At 41.8% G+C, this 18667-nt stretch overlaps 1 long non-coding RNA gene across 1 annotated transcript; it reads left to right on the top strand.

Annotated features, from left to right (window-relative positions):
* The first annotated feature begins 3556 nt into the window (after nt 1–3556).
* LOC127368191 (uncharacterized) lies at nt 3557–6154 on the top strand. Its single transcript, XR_007885589.1, has 3 exons — nt 3557–3674; nt 3773–4001; nt 5313–6154. It is a non-coding gene; the product is annotated as an uncharacterized LOC127368191 (long non-coding RNA).
* Nucleotides 6155–18667: the final 12513 nt, after the last annotated feature.

Here is an 18667-nt window from a genome sequence, read left to right as displayed (position 1 = left end):
CCCTGGCCATATCTGTTTCCTCTGTACCTCACAGTGCTAAAAGACAACAGTCATCTAGACAGCACATACAGTAAGCCCCATTATGGGTTTCCTGAGTCACATTCCAACCAAACGACCCAGCCGACTGATGCCCGACGCAGGGCATACATTCCCATCCTCGCACTGATCCTTGTACATGCTCCTAACCATACCCATACTTTGAAAACATCCGGGGCCCTATCGGATGCCCTGCGGAACGCCGCCTGGCGACTCCTTGCGTCTCTCAACCAGCTGGCTCACATAATCAGGAGCTTTGAGGAGACACCCGGGAACGTCGGCATTCCCTTGGATATCATTCCCGTTCTCGCCAGCGTTGCTGTCAGCATGAGTAAAAGGGGCTCAGGTTCGGCAGCAGATACGGTAATGGGATGGACAGATGTTTAGATGTGAGGGACCGGGCCCTCCTGGGGCCCCTACAGCAGTACAGCCTGACAGAAAGCAATCAGCTTGATGTGGAGGAACAGAATACTGTACTGTACATTCACAGAAAGAGCTGCAATATGAGCCAGGAGAGAGGGATTTACAGTAGATGTGGGCATGGATAAGGACAGAAATTAGTAGCGGAGAGAGTGAAGAGAGTTGAGATACACAGTTTAGAAAGAGCTGAACACAGAACAGATGGGAGTGAGCATAAAAGAGAAATACAAACACAAATACTTTGACTACTTAAGAGAAAACAATGCATTTTGAAAAGCAGGAGGAATCCAGTGTTAAATTATCTGCTATAATTCTTGGATAGGCAACTGAGTGAGACTGAGTGTATGACAAAAAGGGCGAGAGGAAGGGAAGGGAGAGAGGGGAGGTGAGGATAAAAATGAGTCATGTTGGCAGGAGAGAAGGGGGAAACAGCTGAGAGGTTTTATTTTGCCAAGACACACTTTTATTTTGGCTGAAGTAAGGTGATACTTATGAGCAAAAGGGGTCTCTCTCCCTCTTTCTCTAACCCACATATACACGTATACTCTATTTCTCTCGCTCTCACCCTCCTCCCACCTGCCCCTGCCAAGTTTTTTTGTCCTAGGAGGTGATGTGAGTGTTTCCACATGTGGTAGTGCTACTAGTTTGGCTTGTAATACTGACTCGACACAAAGCCCCCTTATAGAAACAGAAGAGCAAACAGGAAAAAGGCCACGGTTACCTCATATTGCTTTACTTTTAACCTGAAGGTTTGGATGAAAAAGGAAGAGAGCAGAGATAGATGTACTCTGTGTGTTGGGATCAATTTAATATATTGTGTCCCTCCATATGCCACAGTATTTTTAATTTATATGATTTTATCATACCTGTTTTGGTTATTTTTTCTTTCAGTCATTAATTTACTTCTTCCCAGTCCCATCTTTCCTTGTGAAACTACTGGGCAGGTCAGTTTGACAGTAATTGGGATGGGTCAATACAAGATCCCACCCGTGGTGCTGAGGATCATTAGTGTGAGTGAAATAAACATTAATCTACTCGGTGTGTCGATGGTGCCGCTGGCAGCTGCAGTCGGCCGCACACTCCATCAGAGAGATGGAAAGAAAGAAAAGATGGATGAGCAGTTCACTTTTTCTTTCTGTTTGCTACAGTACAGCTTGAACTGGGGTTAGCAGCAAAGGTAACATAGTCTCTTAATCTAATATTGAGACAGTTTTGATCATGAAGTGGGACGATTAAAATGATTTCCTTAACTGTCTTGACTGTAAATTAGCTTGTTTCTAGAATTTTACTTGTTTTGTTAGTTGTTTTATTCTTATTCGTTGGCATAACTCTGGGAATGATGATTTGTGGTAATATGTTTTAGAAGCTTTAAGAAAATATATTTTAAAACCCTAATATTACAGCTAATGGGTTGCAATGTTTTCTTTGTTTTGTTTTGTTTTTTTGTAATGTCTGCAGCTGTTGGTGTTGTTATTTTGCACTGCATTTTTTAGAGGTCACTGTTACATTTACTCAAGTGCTGTACTTAAGGGTACTTCAATTGAGTATTATTTTTTTATGCTACTTAACTCTTCTACTCCACTACATTTCAGTGAGAAACCTACTTTTTACTCCACTACATTTATCTTATATCTATGATTATTACTTTGTTGATATATGTTTCACATACAAAACACATGAATTGTTTATGAAACACAATGCATGGTTATAGAGCATGGTGGAAGAAGTACTCTGCTCTTTGACTTAGATAAAAATAGGAATACTAGAAATACTCTTTTACAAGTAAAGGTCCTGCATTAAAAATTTTAATGAAGTAAAAGTAAAAAAGTATTAGCATCAAAATATACTTAAAGTACAAAAAGTAAAAATACTCATTAATACAGAGACCCATTTCAGAATAATGTATTTTTTATAATTCAATAATAATGATATTATTGAATAGTAATAGTTACTGATGCATTAATATGTACTTTACTTCAATATTGCAGCTGGTAATGGGGGGGCTTGCCGGGTTGTGAAGTTCACCAAGGGATCAATAATGTCTAATCTTTATCCATAATAATTATTTTTCTTAATAATACTTATTACTTTTACTAATATTTTTTTAAATTATATTTTGTATTATTCATCTGAATCAGATAGATATCAAATAAATGTAATTGAATAAAGTAAGCACAAGTACCTCAAAATGGTATTGAACTATTAATACTTGTAAATGTATTTAGTTACTTTCCACTCCAGTTATAGATCTAAGATACTATAGCACATGAATGCATCAAATATAATAATATGCCTTTAACTGACAGTAAAGGGACAGGGGGAGAGAGAGGATAACACGCAGCAAAGGGTCACAGGTCAGATTCGAACCCAGCCCACTGCAGCAAAGACTCACTTTTTTTACTTTTACTTAAGTAAGGATCTTAATCCTTTTTCCACCAATGTGTCATTCAAACATTATGGCCATCATCTCCTTGGTTTTTCAGCTAGTGACAGAAAGTTGACCGTTTACATAGCATGTATTTGTACAAAAAAGTAAATAATAATAATTATTAGTGCTAATTTATCAATTAGTTAAATTAGTGCTTATGTGTGCATCTGCTGGGATTTACCAGGACATCGGGGGGTAAGGACTGAAGGTTGCTGACTGTGATGGAAGCTGAGTACGATGGAACTGGGGCAGCGGGGGGGAGGAGGAGGAGGAGGAGGAGGAGGAGGAGGATAGTGGTGATGAAAGAGAGCGAGAGGGTAACACACACACACACACACACACTTCTCTCTGTCGTCCGTTAGTGCCTGCCACCGTCACAGTGGGGGGGCTGTGGCCTCTGTATAGCCTGAGAATGCTAAAGGCTAATCCTACAGGAATGCTCCAGGAATGTGAAAGTTGAGTCAGGGATCGAACAAGAGAGGGGTGGAGAAGAAGTGGAGCACGGGAGGGGGGACAGAAAGAAAAAAAGGGGGACTTAGAGAAAAGGGTGGCTTTCAGGAATAAATGAAATGAAAGAGAGAGAAAGAGAAAAGGGGGAGTTGTGGGGGGGGGAGGGGTTAGATAGACTGAATGAGAGGTGGAGAGGAGGAGGAGAGGCTGAGAGAAAAGAAAAGAAGAGTTTGGCAAAAAAAAAAAAGCAGAGAAAAGGAACAAAGACAGAAAAAGAGGGGAAGAGAGAGGCAGATTGGCAAGAGGGCTGATTGCAGAGTGTCTAGTTGTAAGATAAACGGTAGGATGCTTTCTTTTTTCACTGGCATTTACAGCAGTTGTTATGGAAACAGGCCAAAACCTGCTGGATTGTTTTTAAAGACATCTCCTGTCCTGCAGGTACATGAAGATCATCTAGATAGTTTCGCTGGAAGAGTGTGAGAGCTTGTCTTGTCATGAAACAACTGAACTTTGTGCAGGCTTTCGTAACAATGGCAGTTAGGCGTCCACCGTTGCAGCTTAGCTGTCAGGATGAGTCTCTGCTTGTCCTCGTTTCCTGGTTCCTGTTACAAAGATGGTTTTTCCACCTCACAAGTGTACTGTGACGTATCCAGGCCGGCACAGAATGGTATGTTCTCCCATTGTGGTTTGTTCACTCTTGGGTCTGGTTCAGTTATGCCTGAAGACGTGCTGGCGAGACATCCCTATAACACACTGGCACTGTTCTACTTTAAAGTACATAAAAAGTCTATATAGAACTATTTGCTGTGTACCAACATTATAAACTCTTGATTTTCAAATGCAAAAGCCTAGTGGAAAAACTCTTCTAAAAACTTCCTACACAGACAGGACATGATTGTATTATATGACATCTTCAGTTACCTGAAAGGCAGGTGTGCCTGTGTGTTTTTTACTGAGTGACTGCCAGTGAGAATAAGTGCATGTGTAAGAAGAGAAGTAGTCTACACTGCAGATATGTGTGTTTTCTTTGTCTGCTCCTTCTTGTGCAACAGTAATTACAGTTACAGTTATGGTTACAGTTAAACTTGCTGACAAAACACAGCAGGCAGTACTGGAGAAATGCAGCTGCACAATTATCTTCACGCATGTGTGTGGGTAGATGTGTTTGTGTATATTTATGCAAATATCTGTGTGTGTGCGTGTGTTTTTCTCAAAATAAATAAAGGCATTCTTACTTCGTTAAATGAATTAACTGAAATATTCCCTCTGTTTTAACTAGAATGTTGAACTAATTTTAAGACATTCTGACAAGCACAGGTGCTAAAAATGAAAATAAAATTCCAAAAATTTAAATAAAATGCTTAAAATGAAAAGAAATAAAAAAGAATTCAAGGTCCTGATTTTGTTCAAGTTGGCTCAGTGTTAACCTGACTGTGTCAGATGGTTTGTTCCACAGAACCGCCTGGGTAGTTGTGATTGGATTAACTTAATTTAACTTAACTCTTTGAACTCTCTGAACTTTAACCAATCAGATCAACAAACCATATAACGTTCTTACGCTCTTACCAAAGCCAGTCGGAAGAAGGGTGAAAACATCTTTTCCATCAACAAAAGCCTTCAGTGCTGTTCTTTGCTCTTTCGTCAACATGTGCATTAAACCACACCTCAAAGGAACCTGACTGGTCCGGACCACGGTGGTGAGTCCAGCTGCCTCCCAAGGTTAATTCACCGTCATGGCTTGTGGCTTACTGGGACACTTGAATTGAACAGAACTATTATGAATTACACCTGTACGTTTCCATCAACTATCCTTATGAAAATATTTAACAGGACGCGATGTGGATATTGCATAAATAATCCAGACAATTATGCATTTTATTGCTGTGCCACCCCTTAAGATGTTAAATGTGTTATTTGATGAATGAATTTGATCAGAACTAATGATGAACTATGAACTAACTGAATTTTTTTTTTATAGCTGTTCCCTGCGGGCAAACAGGTGGACTGAAGAGCTGGCTGTGATGGACAGGAGAGAGATGCAGTATCACGAGGCATTTGTTGTATTGTACACACGAACAAAAACTGCCTCAAATAGTTAATAGTGTGAAGAAGGGAAAAAAAGAGAGCTCTAAAGAGAGGTGTTCAAACTCTTTCTCACCTCTGCACAGCTGGCCAATCAGGGTGTGAAGCGGGTGTCAGTGTGGGATTGTAGATTTTCGGGAAAGTTAAAGAAGTGGTCGAATACAGCTCCCCTTAATCCAGTGTTGGAAAGGTGTTTTGAGGAAGGAGTTTCCGAAGCTATTCCACCATCCAACAAGCAGTTCTGACGGATTATTTGACATATCTTATTTTCTAGCTGTTCCGAACAGCCACACTCAAAGGCGGGCTGAAAAGCCGGCTTAACTGGGGATGTTGTGGTTGTGGTAGTTCACCCTGGACCCCAAGACTCTTTTTATTCTTTACATTTTGGGTTCTCTGGGGGAGTGGAGGCGTGTAATGCTGAGTGGCAGCATGACATGCATACTTTATAAGCAGAAGAAGCCGAAGCAGGTATAACAAAGTCAAGGTTTATTCAAAGAATCTGTTTCTGTCAGCTCCTATCATATCTTCTCTTTTTCCACTCGAGCCTAATGTATGATAGTGTTCTTTAATGAAAATTTGATATCAGTTGTGTTTTTTTATGTTTTATTATATGAAATGTATCATTAGAAGAAGTCTGATATACAACACTGAAAATAATCAAATAAATAACAGAATTGGTTTTGATTATGATAGTTATAATGATCATTTGTAAGAAATAAAACCTGTATAGATGTGCAAGCTGTCTCTTGGTATGTTTGGATGTGTGTGTGTGTGTGTGTGTGTGTGTGTGTGTGTGTGTGTGTGTGTGTGTGTGTGTGTGTGTGTGTGTGTGTGTGTCTGCTGGCTGTCAGGAAGTGCTCTCATCATTAGGCTGGCTGGCTCGGTGTGCCTCTGTGGTCACCGGATCCCCCAGGGACAAACTCCCTCACTCACTCAAGGACAGGCATTAGACATAAAAAACAATACCACCGAGAGAGAGAAGGAGAGAGCTAGCATCGAGGGTGGGAGGACGAGTGATAAATAGTAAATGTTTGAAGCCAACAGAGAGTGAGTGGGAGAGGAACAGAGCAGATGGAAACTGTGCGGCGATGAGAGGTTTTAAGAGGGAGGGATATGGGGAGAGACAATAGGACAGACAGGGACACATTGAGTCCTGCAGTTGAAGGAAGTCCCCTAATAAAAGGTTTCCTGTCTCGCTGAGCATCTCCAGTCTCTGATGGCTTTTCACTGAGGCCTGCTTGACACCAATTAAACCTGCTCTGGGACTGACTACCCCCCTTCCTCCTCAGGACACAGCAGACAGACAGCCATGCACATGATGGCTGAGGGCCTGGTAAGAGGACTTCCTATGTAGACATACAATATAAACATGTGCACACTGACAAATGCAGACAGCCAGCCACAAGCACGGTCAAGGGAGCTATTAATGAATTTCCTTTTCAGTTAATATAAATAAAAATTTAAACTTATAGAATTCATAATATGTACTTATTTTTCAGTCAGCACTGGGTACACCTACTTCTAAATCCCCTCTGATGTGTATCTTTCAGTAGTTCTGCAAGCTGAATACTTCGCTCAAAATGCGAAATGATGTAGTTGTCTCACCCGTCTGTGGGCCAATATTGATTGCCAAATCTGCAATGCTATTCTATAATGTTAATTTCACAATTATCCTTATTCCCTGAAGTCAAGCAACAGTGGTTAAAGGTCCAGTGTGTAGAATTTATTGGCATCCAGTTGTAGATCGTAACTCCCCTTTGTTTCATCCTTACAAGCAAGAAGACGAAACTATGGTGGCCATGAAACGCACCGAAAATGCATCTGTCCCTATCTAGAGCCAGTGTTTGGTTTGTCCCTTCTGGGCTTCTATAGAAACATGGCGGTTCAACATGGCGAACTCCAAGGCAGACGACCTGCGGAGTCTGTGGCTATAAAAGGCTCATTCTAAAGTAACAAAAACATAACGATTCTTATTACTTGCATGTCACTATTTTAAACACAGGGCATTTATCCTTTGCTGGACGGGCCACTTTGCGGGCACAAATTAAGGGCGTTTTCACACATACCTCATTTTGTCGGAGGTTTAGGTGTGAAAAACGCCCTAAGACCACACCCATACTATACTCTCTAGGCACCACTACACCACAACCCAAAACGCTGTAGTACATATGCCAGGCCTGTATGTGGCACTGGGACGCGTCCACACCAATACACTAAAACTGGAAGAGAGGCCATGGAGCATGCGCTGTTTATGTTGTTAATGTAATTTGATCAAATTGTGAATGAGTTTGCTCTACTAGCGCATTATTACTTCCGTTACACTTTATAGTCGGTTTTAATCCCAGAAACCAAATCAGAGGTTAAGGGATTAATATACAGGATTTATACAGCTAGGTTATGTTTGATACTGAAGATTTGTCACTTGCAATAATAAAGGAAAACTGGGAAAAGGATTTGGAAACCGACATATCAGAAGATCAGTGTTCTAAAGTACTTTAAAGTATTTGCTCTTCGTCTATTTGTGCGAGGCATGACCTAGTTCAGTTTAAGATTGTACACCAGCTTCATTTGTCTCAGGTAAAGCTTTCAAAAAATTTCCTTGGGGTTATAACTGTGACAGATGCAAGCAAGCTCCTGCCAGCCTTTGTCACACAATTTGTCCATGTCCCAACTTAAAAGCATTCTGGTCCTCTATATTTGAAGTTTATTCAGAGGTTGCATGTCAGATAAGTGCCCTTTTCTTGGACATTTTGGTGTACCTTAAGAGGATCTTACCCTGACAAAAGAACAGTTAAAACGGCATGGCCCTCAGCCCTTGTAGAGCAGCGTCTCCTTCCTCTGAATTTGAAGAGTGACTGACCTTCCACCTTCATTTGTGAGGTCATGCATTTTCTTAAAATAGAAAAAATAAGATTCACTCTGTGGGGATCCATTGCAAAATGTAATGTAGTGTCGCAGCCTTTTATTTCCTATGTGGGTGCCTCTTGTTTCTTGAAAATAGGTATTGCTTTGGATATGAAAACCTGTTCGCTGGTTTCATTTTGTTTAATTTCATTCATCTATTCAGTATGGCTGTGTCATCTGTACTCTGTGTATGTGGGAAAAATCCCAATAAAGATACATTGACTGAAAAGAAAGAGCTACAGACATGTCAGCAAACTTTTGGTAGTCAAATGCACCACCATGGCAGTTATGGGGGGGAGTGTAATTTAACATGTGGCAGTGTTAAACCTATAAAAACATACATGAGAGATTGACTTCTGAGAAAAGTTCTCCATTTGTGTGGCCCTTAAGATCCTGGAGGATCCGGGATGACGCAGCTCAGGATAAAGGATTGGGACGGCAGATTACAGAAAAGGGGGTAGGTTGGGCGGAGGCAGGGGTGTAGGCGAATTGGAAATTGGGCCCAAAGCCCGGCACAGCATGCCACGCTCCAGGCTTCATCCAGCCCCGCTTCAAAGAGCCCTGAAATCTCTCCAGAGCCACTCAGACAAATTATAGTAATAAACAACAAGTCAACCCCCCTGATCTCACCCGCCTCACCTCCCAGGGGGAAAACAAACGTCCCGGGATCCCGTTGCCCCGGCGACTGAACCCTGACCAGCCCGCCCAGCCACTGACCGTCTGTTTCCAACTTTGTTTGTTTGTTTGTTTACTCAAAGACACCAGAGACTGCGGCAGCAGGGAGGGTTATCTTCACAGAGCTCACCGGCTGAAAGGAGTTGGAAAAAATAAATCCTCCAATTACATGTGATTTAGTCCATCCTGGGGTATTATGGGGCTGGTGTATTTGATTGGGAGAGATAAGCTGGACTGTGAGTGGGCTCTAATGACTGACCGGCCTACAGGAAAGCTGGGTGTGCTTTATTCAATTGTCTCCTTACTGTAAAAACTACATAATTTGATCCTCATCTTACAAAGCCTGCATGAAGATTGAGGAAACAGTTTGTTCTCTCTGTTTTCAAAATTATCTAGGAGAAAGTGGCGGTCCACCTTCATGTTGCGTGGGGTGTGGCACACAGTGACGAGTCAGGTACAGAAGGTCTCACCCCAAACTACTGGCAGGTATTTGCCAAGTTCTGTTTGGAAATCACCAAAGATACTCATCCACTCTTGCACTTTGTCCACGACATGTGTTCGGAGAGGTTAGGAGATTAAAGTGTTGTGTGTGTCTTTTTTGCACATCATCCCCTCCCATCCCTTCATCTTTTTCCATCACTTTGCACATCAGGTCCAAAGGGGCAGTAAAACCTTAGAATGAGAAAAGAAATGCACCATTCATATACTTGGGAAGGAGTAGAAGTCTTTACCTCCCCTCCAAGGCCATTGGCACTCAGAAGGTGTGGAATTTGACAAAGCAATAACTCACGGCCCTCTACTGTAGCTCACATGGAACTGCTAACAGAAAACCTATGAAGGCTTGGAGCGAAGAGTGGGCGATCAATCACAACTTTCTTCTTTTATCTGGTTTAGCTAAGAGGAAAGACAGATAAACACTCTCTGGTACCGTTGCTCCAAGGTCAATCCCTTTGTGACACTAAAGCCTCACTGGAGATCCACCAGACATTTAGGTGAGAGAAGGAGAAAGAGATGCACAGACAGAGAAAAAGACAGATAGATTGAAAGATGCAGGACCAAACATAAATGTTTAAGTTCAGGAGCCAAGTGGGGAGTGTATTTCCCAGAGCCTCGCTCCGGCAGATCAATCATGCTAATATCAGACAGTCATGGGAGGAATGTCAACAGCGCTCACCTCTAACCCCATGTGTGAAGGCATTACAGTGGAGCAGTGACCCCCTGATTCTCCTCACGGCGACCTCCAGGCAGCCCTGCTCTAATGGAGATTTTATGGATGGTGTTCCACTTTATAGAGACTGTGGGCCTGACTGGGCAGCTCTGGGAGCCAGATGTGTTATATGGACAAAGTAAGCCAATTACTTGAGGCGGAAAGAGCTTTAGATGCTTCTCTCAGGTACAGGCACTGATAGGTCAATTAAACTTCACTCAAGGCAAAGTAGATTACTAATGTGAAAAATTGAAAGCTTGTCTGCTCCAAAATAAATTTTTATACCACTGATGCTTGCCAGTGAAGTTCCTGCCTGGGTTGTATTCATCTGTAATGTTTTGTTTTTTTTCCAAACCACAAAGTGGCCCCTCAGCAACATCAATACTCTGTGTTTTGAATCAGCTCCCAGCTACCACTGATCCTACCAGCCTGTACACCACAGGCTGCTGCTATCCACCTCCTGTACTGTAATCTCATCATGCAGCTAAATAGAGCAGGTTGTAGCTTAAAATAGAGGAAAGGGTTATCAATATGACACGATTAAAGAAACAGATTTTGCTAACCAGTATCATAAATGCTGTTTATTGTCCCAGACCAGAAAACATGATGGTGCTCCAGTAGTTTCTATTCATTGATCTGTCTTTCTCATGATGAAGAGGTGTGTCTGATTCAGGAAACTCAGATACAGTGAGATACAAAGGTTAAGGAAAGATTGTGGTTTTAGTTAAATATTGAAAATGTTTTTCAGTCAACATCTATTTTCTTCAGTATTTGATATTTATTTCAATATCTAACCAAGATCACAATTTTTGTAACCATAACCAAGTGTTTTGACTTACATTAAAAAGTTATGTTCAGTATCAACAAAAAGTTCAGTATGCACATTTTGCATGGCAGTTTGGCTGTGACAGTTTTAAGATTTGTTTACCCTAAACAAAACATAGACTGGGCAGCATTACTAATGGTATTGCTACAAATTAGGTATATATACAGTAGCCTTTCTACAAGTTGAGAGGTCAATCTAAAAATTTATTGTGAATGCAGCATCTTTTTTTTTTTTTTTTTAACTTAAATTTTATTTAAATCCAATTAGGAGTAAATGCTTGGAAAATACTCAAGCAGAAATTGTATATTTTGTACACATTTGAGCTGCCTGAGGTCATTGAGCACTAGTGCCAAATTTATCAATTGCTAAAACAAAGAGCATTACTCTGCCTTTTGTTATAATAGAGAGCAGGAGACTGTATAATGGCTTTTTCTGTGAATATCCCACACAGAAGTCCTCTAAATTTATTTAAGAAACATCTTAAGATTCCATTTTTCTCTTAAGTAATCTGTTCTTTGTTTTTTTGGTCAATTTAATAAATTCTTTTGAGTGTATATTTTTTCCCTTTGAGCTATATTTTATCTATAGAAGGAGCTTTACACATAAAGTCTATATTATTATTTTTCGTTTTACACCTAAGACAATTACAAGATTTTCTTGTTGGTTGGAGGTGATGAGGAAGTTGTGATAATTGATGACCGTGATAGTGATCATGGTGATAACACTTCCAACAGCAGTGTTGATAAGACAAAACTGGACAGACCAACAGCATCCTGGTCTTACAATGGCATCACTTCTCCCTCTATCAGATAAATGAAGAGAGGTGTGTATTAAAAAGGCTCTTGGGGTCAAGAGAAACGGAGAAAGAGTGAAAGAGAAAGGTAGGGCAGTGGAACTGGAAAGATACAAGTGGATAAAGACACAGAGAGGGCGTGAAGTTGAGACTATGTTGACACTAAACTGGCAAGATTTTTAGCATTTTTGTGCTGTTTTTTTGATACACAATAGAAGAAAATGGCAAAATCTCTTTGTGGTCATCCTCTTTCAGTTACCAAAAAACTCATTTGTGAGGGCAACATCTGATAAGGAGTGGGACAGATGCAGCCCAGTGTCGGTCTATTCTCAGTTGGCAAAACCCCCTTTTTGACCCTTCCTGCCCCCAGCTATTACGTATACTTTGTTTTGTAGCTGAACTGACAATTTTGTTATTCTCATTCACACATTCTTCTGTTTATGTTGCGAGGCAATCAAAAAACGTGACGGTAATTCTCATGGCTTCAATCAAATCATAATTTTATTATTGCAGAGTCAGCTAACAAACATTACATTACATGACATTTACATCACAGAGTGGGTTAGAGGTGAAAGTTGGGCTTCTAAAAACATGACTACTGTGGCACCAGACTGCAACTGTGCATGCTTACGACATCATTTTCCTTGGGTTACGTTGTCCTGTCCACACAAAAAAAGTGTACACAAAGGGCCAAAACTGAGAGAAAAAATATATCATTTTCAAATTTAGCAAAAACCAAAAAAAAACATCAAGAAAGAAAAAGAGAGGGAGAGGCAGACAGAATGTGTGAGACAGTGAAAGGAATGATGGAGCAAAATGGACAGAGGGTTAGTGAGAGAGAGAGAGAGAGAGAGAGAGAGAGAGAGAGAGAGAGAGAGAAAGAGAGAGAAAGAAAGAGAGAGAGAGATAAAAGGACAAGAGAGAGAGGCAGAGAAAGAGAAGAGAGATCAAGTGTCAGGTCCACTGTGGTCCATTTTGCCCGGAGACAGCTGCAGCCACAACTGACAAATCCAGAGGGGCCCCTTCCTCTATAGGCACCGGGAAAGCACCGGGAATTATCCAACGTCTCAGCTCTCTGCTCCTTAGGGAACCTCTCTCTCTCTTTCTCTCTCTCTTTAGTTAGCAGGGAAGAGGAGGAGGAGAGGGTCACGGCCAGTTCCACTTCCAGTGCCTCCACTGATACCCTTGCTCCACATGACCCCCCCCCTTGCAGTTCTGAAACGGGGCAAATCCTGGAGATTCAGGGGGCACAAACCTCTCCCACCCTCCTCTGCTTCCACTTCTTCCTCCATACGTCCTCTCATAATGATTTGTATATGTGTGTGTGTGTGTGTGTTAAAGGGAAGTGGAATGAGAGGTGGGGGCAAGTGTGAACAGCTGTGATGTATTGTCGTCTGGGGCATGATAATATATACTCATGCCATTAGGGCTGGACATTGTTAACATGTGTACATGTATGTGTGTTAAGGTAGGTTTTAAGACAAGCTAGTCACAGTTCAAAGGAGGCCACAGCTTGCTGGCAAAGCCTGATACCTGCTGCGCCCGTAAAGGAAGGAGAATAAAGTGAGTAAAGTGAAATGAATGCAGCCTACCGCCACAGAGCAAGAAAAAACACAGGGCAGGCTACGGATATTAGTGGAAAAAATAGGGGCTATCAGGTAAATGTGTGTGTGCTCGAAGGGGGGGGGCAGTAGCTAGAAGGGCGAGAAAGGTAGAAGGAGGTTTTGATGTTTGGAAGGGGAGTGCAGCAGGGGAGCGCATCGTAATGTATCTATTGAAGTTCAGGCCTCTGTGTTTGATACAGTACATCTGTACCCCATTTCCCTCTTTTCCCCCAGCTGTGCACTCTCACGTGTACAGGAACAATAAGACCCGGGACCATAAATTCCCTCACTCCCTCTCTCCCTCTACATCCATCTCCCTTAGCGTCCATGTTTCTCCCTTTTTATCTCTCTTTCTCTATCCTTTTCCAACAGCCCCCCACATACACACACACACACCCAGACAACACCCTTTCTCCTGATATAATGAAATGATACGGGCATTTGCTATTAGCTCTGACGTCTGCCTCAGATTGCTGACTTGGCTGCAGCCCCTCATCACAGACGCCGCGCCGTAAAAAGCTTGAATTAATTGATTTCCTCTCTGTAAGAGGGGTCATGTCTTCTGCTCTGGTTTCCGACATCCCTTACTCCCCACCTCTTCCCTCGCCTCACACTCTCCCCATCTCCTCACCCCTCACTCTCAGTGCACCCCTTACCTAAATCCCTCCACCGCCAGCCCTTCGCAATGCAAGAGAGTGGAGGTATCAGTTGGCCCCCGTCAGGTCCGCTGGGGTCTGGGTGCGCGGTAAATGAAATATGGTAGCTGTCGCATTAGGAAATCCATTGAAGTTAATTAGGGCCGGTGTTCTCTGCGGAGCCACATCTGCTGCTGTTTAGGCGCCAACACCCCCCACCCCCTCCCCATCCAGACACTACTATGGGGACTGCGGTGGGGAACATGGAGGGTGGGGGTTGATGCCGAAGGGGAAACTGGACCTGGGGTATTGAGTGGTACTGGCCAGCGGTTGGCTGGGGAGAGTGGCAAGGAAGCTGAGTGGCTCAGAGGTCGTGACCTCCAGGTAATTCGTAATGGTGGCTGGATGGAGCATCGAGTAATGGATACTGCGTTGTTATCAGGGCTATCAGCTGGCTAAGCTGTTGTAAAACCACGGAAACCAGCTACTCCACACCCACATGCTATAACAACATATGATATCGACCTGCCAGCTGAGATTCTTTCATGTATGATATTTCAGCACCCACATTTATAAACTGCTTGGTTCATTGTGAGGGGGTCAAGCAATATCACCAAAAAACAAAGAATTAAACTGTCTGATATTATTGGCTGGTAATGAACTGTGAAACAGATCTTAGCAATTTGGTAGTTTGGGCTATTGCAGCGTAATGGGGTGTAATTCTGTGATGGCAGCTCAGATAGTCAGTCAGAGGGCATTTGAGGCTTAATCGTACACTGGAGGATTTATCGTTCACAACAGCTGACTTATATTATCAGGTGTGTGTGTGTGTGTGTGGGTTAGAGAGTGATAATGACAACCAAACAATGAAGACAAGACACGTAAACTTAGTGTGACAGGGCTGACCACTACATGGACAGTAGTCACAGAGCTCAAAGAGCAGAGTTTTGTCAAAGAGTGACAGACACAGCAGGGTCAAAAGTTTAATGATAGTGACTGTGTGATGCACGGCGACTGGGCAGCGTATTGGCATGTAGACAAACGGTTCAGAGCTGCCTCGAACGGCCGGTCACAGCTCTTTAAGATCAGATTCCGAATGCTAGACTGATGGGTCAGATAAGGTTCTGAATCATCCATCGGATTTTAAAGAGTGTCAAGCGGGCCCGCCTGGAGTCTGCTGGCTGCTAGAAGGTTTGTTTTTGTACCAGGCTTGGGTCAAATATTTGCAAATTAGTTTTACTTTTTTGTTTTGATCTCGCTCGAAGTTCCAGATGGGGTAGGGGTTTACTGTATCCCAACAGTTCAAAGAGTGTTTGGTAAGCTGTCAGTCACAGAGTAGTAAGTTGATCTTATACTTCTCTGTATTCATTGTTGCACCACAAAGAAAACCCCACCCATCTGGTTCTTCAAATAGTTTTAACTAGTTTTTAACTTGCAAGTACTGTTTTACAATTCTGTGTTTTAGTTTAGGCAGGGATAAGGAAGGTTTGTTTATTCACTTTTTCACTTGCAGAAATTAACTACATTTTTTAGTTTGAAATAAATCTTTATGATATGTTTTCATATTAAACAGATGTGTATCAAAGTCCTGTTAACTTAAGGCGTCATTATGTTCATTAAAGTTGATTAGACCTTTTTATTTAACTCTACTCTGTTTTGTAAGTTTTCATTCATCCAAATCAAGGGTCTAAGGACAGATGGTGTTATTGTAAAGCACTTTGAGGCAAACTTGTGACGTTGGACTGCATAAATAAAATTACCTTGACGTGACTTTCAGTTATTTTCACCCAAAGAAAACTTTAGCATATAAAGAAGGAGTACAGAGTTTATTTATGGGTCTAACAACCAGCAGGAGAAAGAAGGTGAAAAAATGGTCACTTAACCTTTGTCAAATCACAAAATAACCCACCCTTGGTCAGCCATAGCAGGGGGTCAGTACACCCACTGAGGTGGCTGATCATTTGTCACCTACAGTTCAGCTCAGGGAGCATCTTCACTGTGTCATCCATCTTCACTTTGCATTCTAAGTGTGTGTCCACGGTGTGTGTGTGTGTTTCACGCCATTTGTCAATAGTTCAGAGTGCATCTTCACCCATTCGTCTTCAGCGAGCATCTTAAGTGTGCATTCTTTGTGTCCATCTCAGGTCATTAGTGGTCAGTGTGTATAATGGATGAATGGGGTGGGTGGCTATCAGGATAATGTGAAGGGGTTTTTCTTCTTGTCTGAAACTGATTGGACGACTTAACACGATTGTGTTAAAGAAGCTTTTTCATCTGTTATTTGCTTGAAAAAAGAAAGAAAGAAAGAAAGAAAGAAAGAAAGAAATTCATCACAATATCAAATTCACAGAAGGACAGTAAAACATGAGGCGAAATAGTACTGCAAACTGTAAGTGGTGGATGAACTTTTTTAAAAGTTTTTAATGAAAATTATTATCAAATTATACTTGAAATACCAAAATTCAAAGTACTCATTATGCAGAGTTCCCCAGAATAATATGTTTTATTACTGGGTTGTAATTAGTGATGCATTCACGTGTGCATCATTTTAACAGCTGGTAAAGTTGGGGCTAATTTGAATTACTTTATATACTGCTGGGTAGCTGAATCAATAATAATACATCACACTTTATTATAATCTAGTAACTAATGGTGTCAAATGAATGTAGTGAAATAAAAAGTACAGTATTTATCTCTGAATTGTAGTAGCGTAGGAGTATAAAGTAGCATAAAATGGAGATACTTATGTGAAGTGCAGATACATCTAAACTCTTCCTAAGTACAGTCCTGTAAATGCACAAGAATGACTCTGAGACATGTGACACTATCCTTACAGTCTGAGTTCTCTCCTACAGATATAGACTGTCCTGGGCTAAATATTTTTTTTACAATTTAGAAACCACTAAATCTAACAGTAACTCCTCCTTCCTCCACACAAAGATGGTTTTCCCTCATTGTTAAATCATAAGGATGTTTGACCTTCACTGTGCAGAATAATGTATGTGTAGAGTTTGACACCAGAAGGCCGCTTTCACATCCATCTGCTGAAGGTGGAAAGTTTATCGGCGATCACTTTAAATCTAAGTTTAACGGGTGCATGTACTTTATGAGCATTACGGCTAGTTTGGAGCCAACTGTGGTCCAATATGCAACGTACACTAGTGTGATACAGAGGCTGAGAATGGACCACTCAGAGAAAGTAGGAGACATATTAGTATAGCAGTTAAACACATTTGTGTATTCATAGATTCTGGATTCCTAATGAGGAAGGAGGAATAGATGATTCAAACATTTCTGGAGCGGATCTTTAAGTCAGCCCTAACCTTAGCAAACATGCTTAGCTACGTTACCCTCACAAGATCTTCTGATTCACTTAGTTGTTTGCTGACCTTCTTAACCCCAGGCCTTGCAGTCTAGAGTTCACCTGAGTTTTCTCCAGCTGCTCTGGTTCCCACAGTCAGAAAAGAAGCATTACGGTGGACTGTTGTTAGTCTGAATTTCCCATAATATGAATATTTTTCACTCTACATTCGCAACGCATGACAAAATATACACTTCAGATTGTCAGGCAGTCTAAAAATATGTGGGTTTGGCTGGGAATCAGACGATTGTGAGCGTAAACTCTACCCTATCCACTCCCTCTATGTATATCAATAGCAATTTGTGTAAAATTTCCTCTCAGCTGCAGCTTGATAGGAGAGGAAAAAAATGAGGGGAGGCAGTAAGATGAAGCTGGCAGTACCCAGTCCTGTAAATGTGTGTTCTGCCTGCATACTTGGCATCAGATCAAGGTAAATCTGGTATGAGCAAGGGAATGAGCTAAGGAAAGTGTGTGAGTGTGTGTGAGAGCAGTGTGTGTGCATTTTCAGCCCTCATTAGTAAACTCCAGCCCTGCATTCACAGTATGAACGCGCCACTCCTCCCCTTCCCCTCACTCTCAGCCTCTCAACTAAATGAGGTTAATAAACTCAAGCGTTTACTACCATCACCAACACAATCCCTCCTCCCCTGCTTTCTCCTTCATCTCTACCTCCACCGCACTTTTGCACTCCTGAGCCAGCACTCCTCCACCTCCCTTCTCCTCCTAAGCCTCCCTCCTTCTTTCATCTCAGCTGAAACGCTTTCTTCCTCTTTTGCTCACTTTTTTTTTTATTGTCATTGTTGCGCGGCGAAAGCTCAGGGATTTCCTCCCTCTATTTCCCAGGACAGAGTTGCAATTACAGCTCAGGAGAGAAGAAGGCCAGCTGGGTAGGGGGAATTGGAACCTGCACACAAGTAGTAGTAGGAAGACAAAAGCTGAGGGCGCCCCTCAGAGGCGAGGAAATGATATTGCTCGTATTTCTGCCATAATATTTCTTCCTCACATCAAAGCAGAAGTGTACTTTTAGACCACATGGCTGTTTTTTAAGTACCAGGCAGGGTCATTATGACCAAACAGGAATAACAACCCATCATAACGAATGATGTGCTGTGTTATGACCTGGCTCACATGTCCTGAGTTGTTAAAACACAACTGAATACACACACACACACACACACACACACACACACACACACACACACACACACACACACACACACACACACACACACACACACACACATTT

Source organism: Dicentrarchus labrax, unplaced genomic scaffold, assembly GCF_905237075.1.
Source record: "Dicentrarchus labrax unplaced genomic scaffold, dlabrax2021, whole genome shotgun sequence".
Classification (NCBI taxonomy): domain Eukaryota; kingdom Metazoa; phylum Chordata; class Actinopteri; family Moronidae; genus Dicentrarchus; species Dicentrarchus labrax.
The sequence above is the reverse complement of the archived record's forward strand: the minus strand, read 5'-3'. Positions and strand labels throughout refer to the sequence as shown.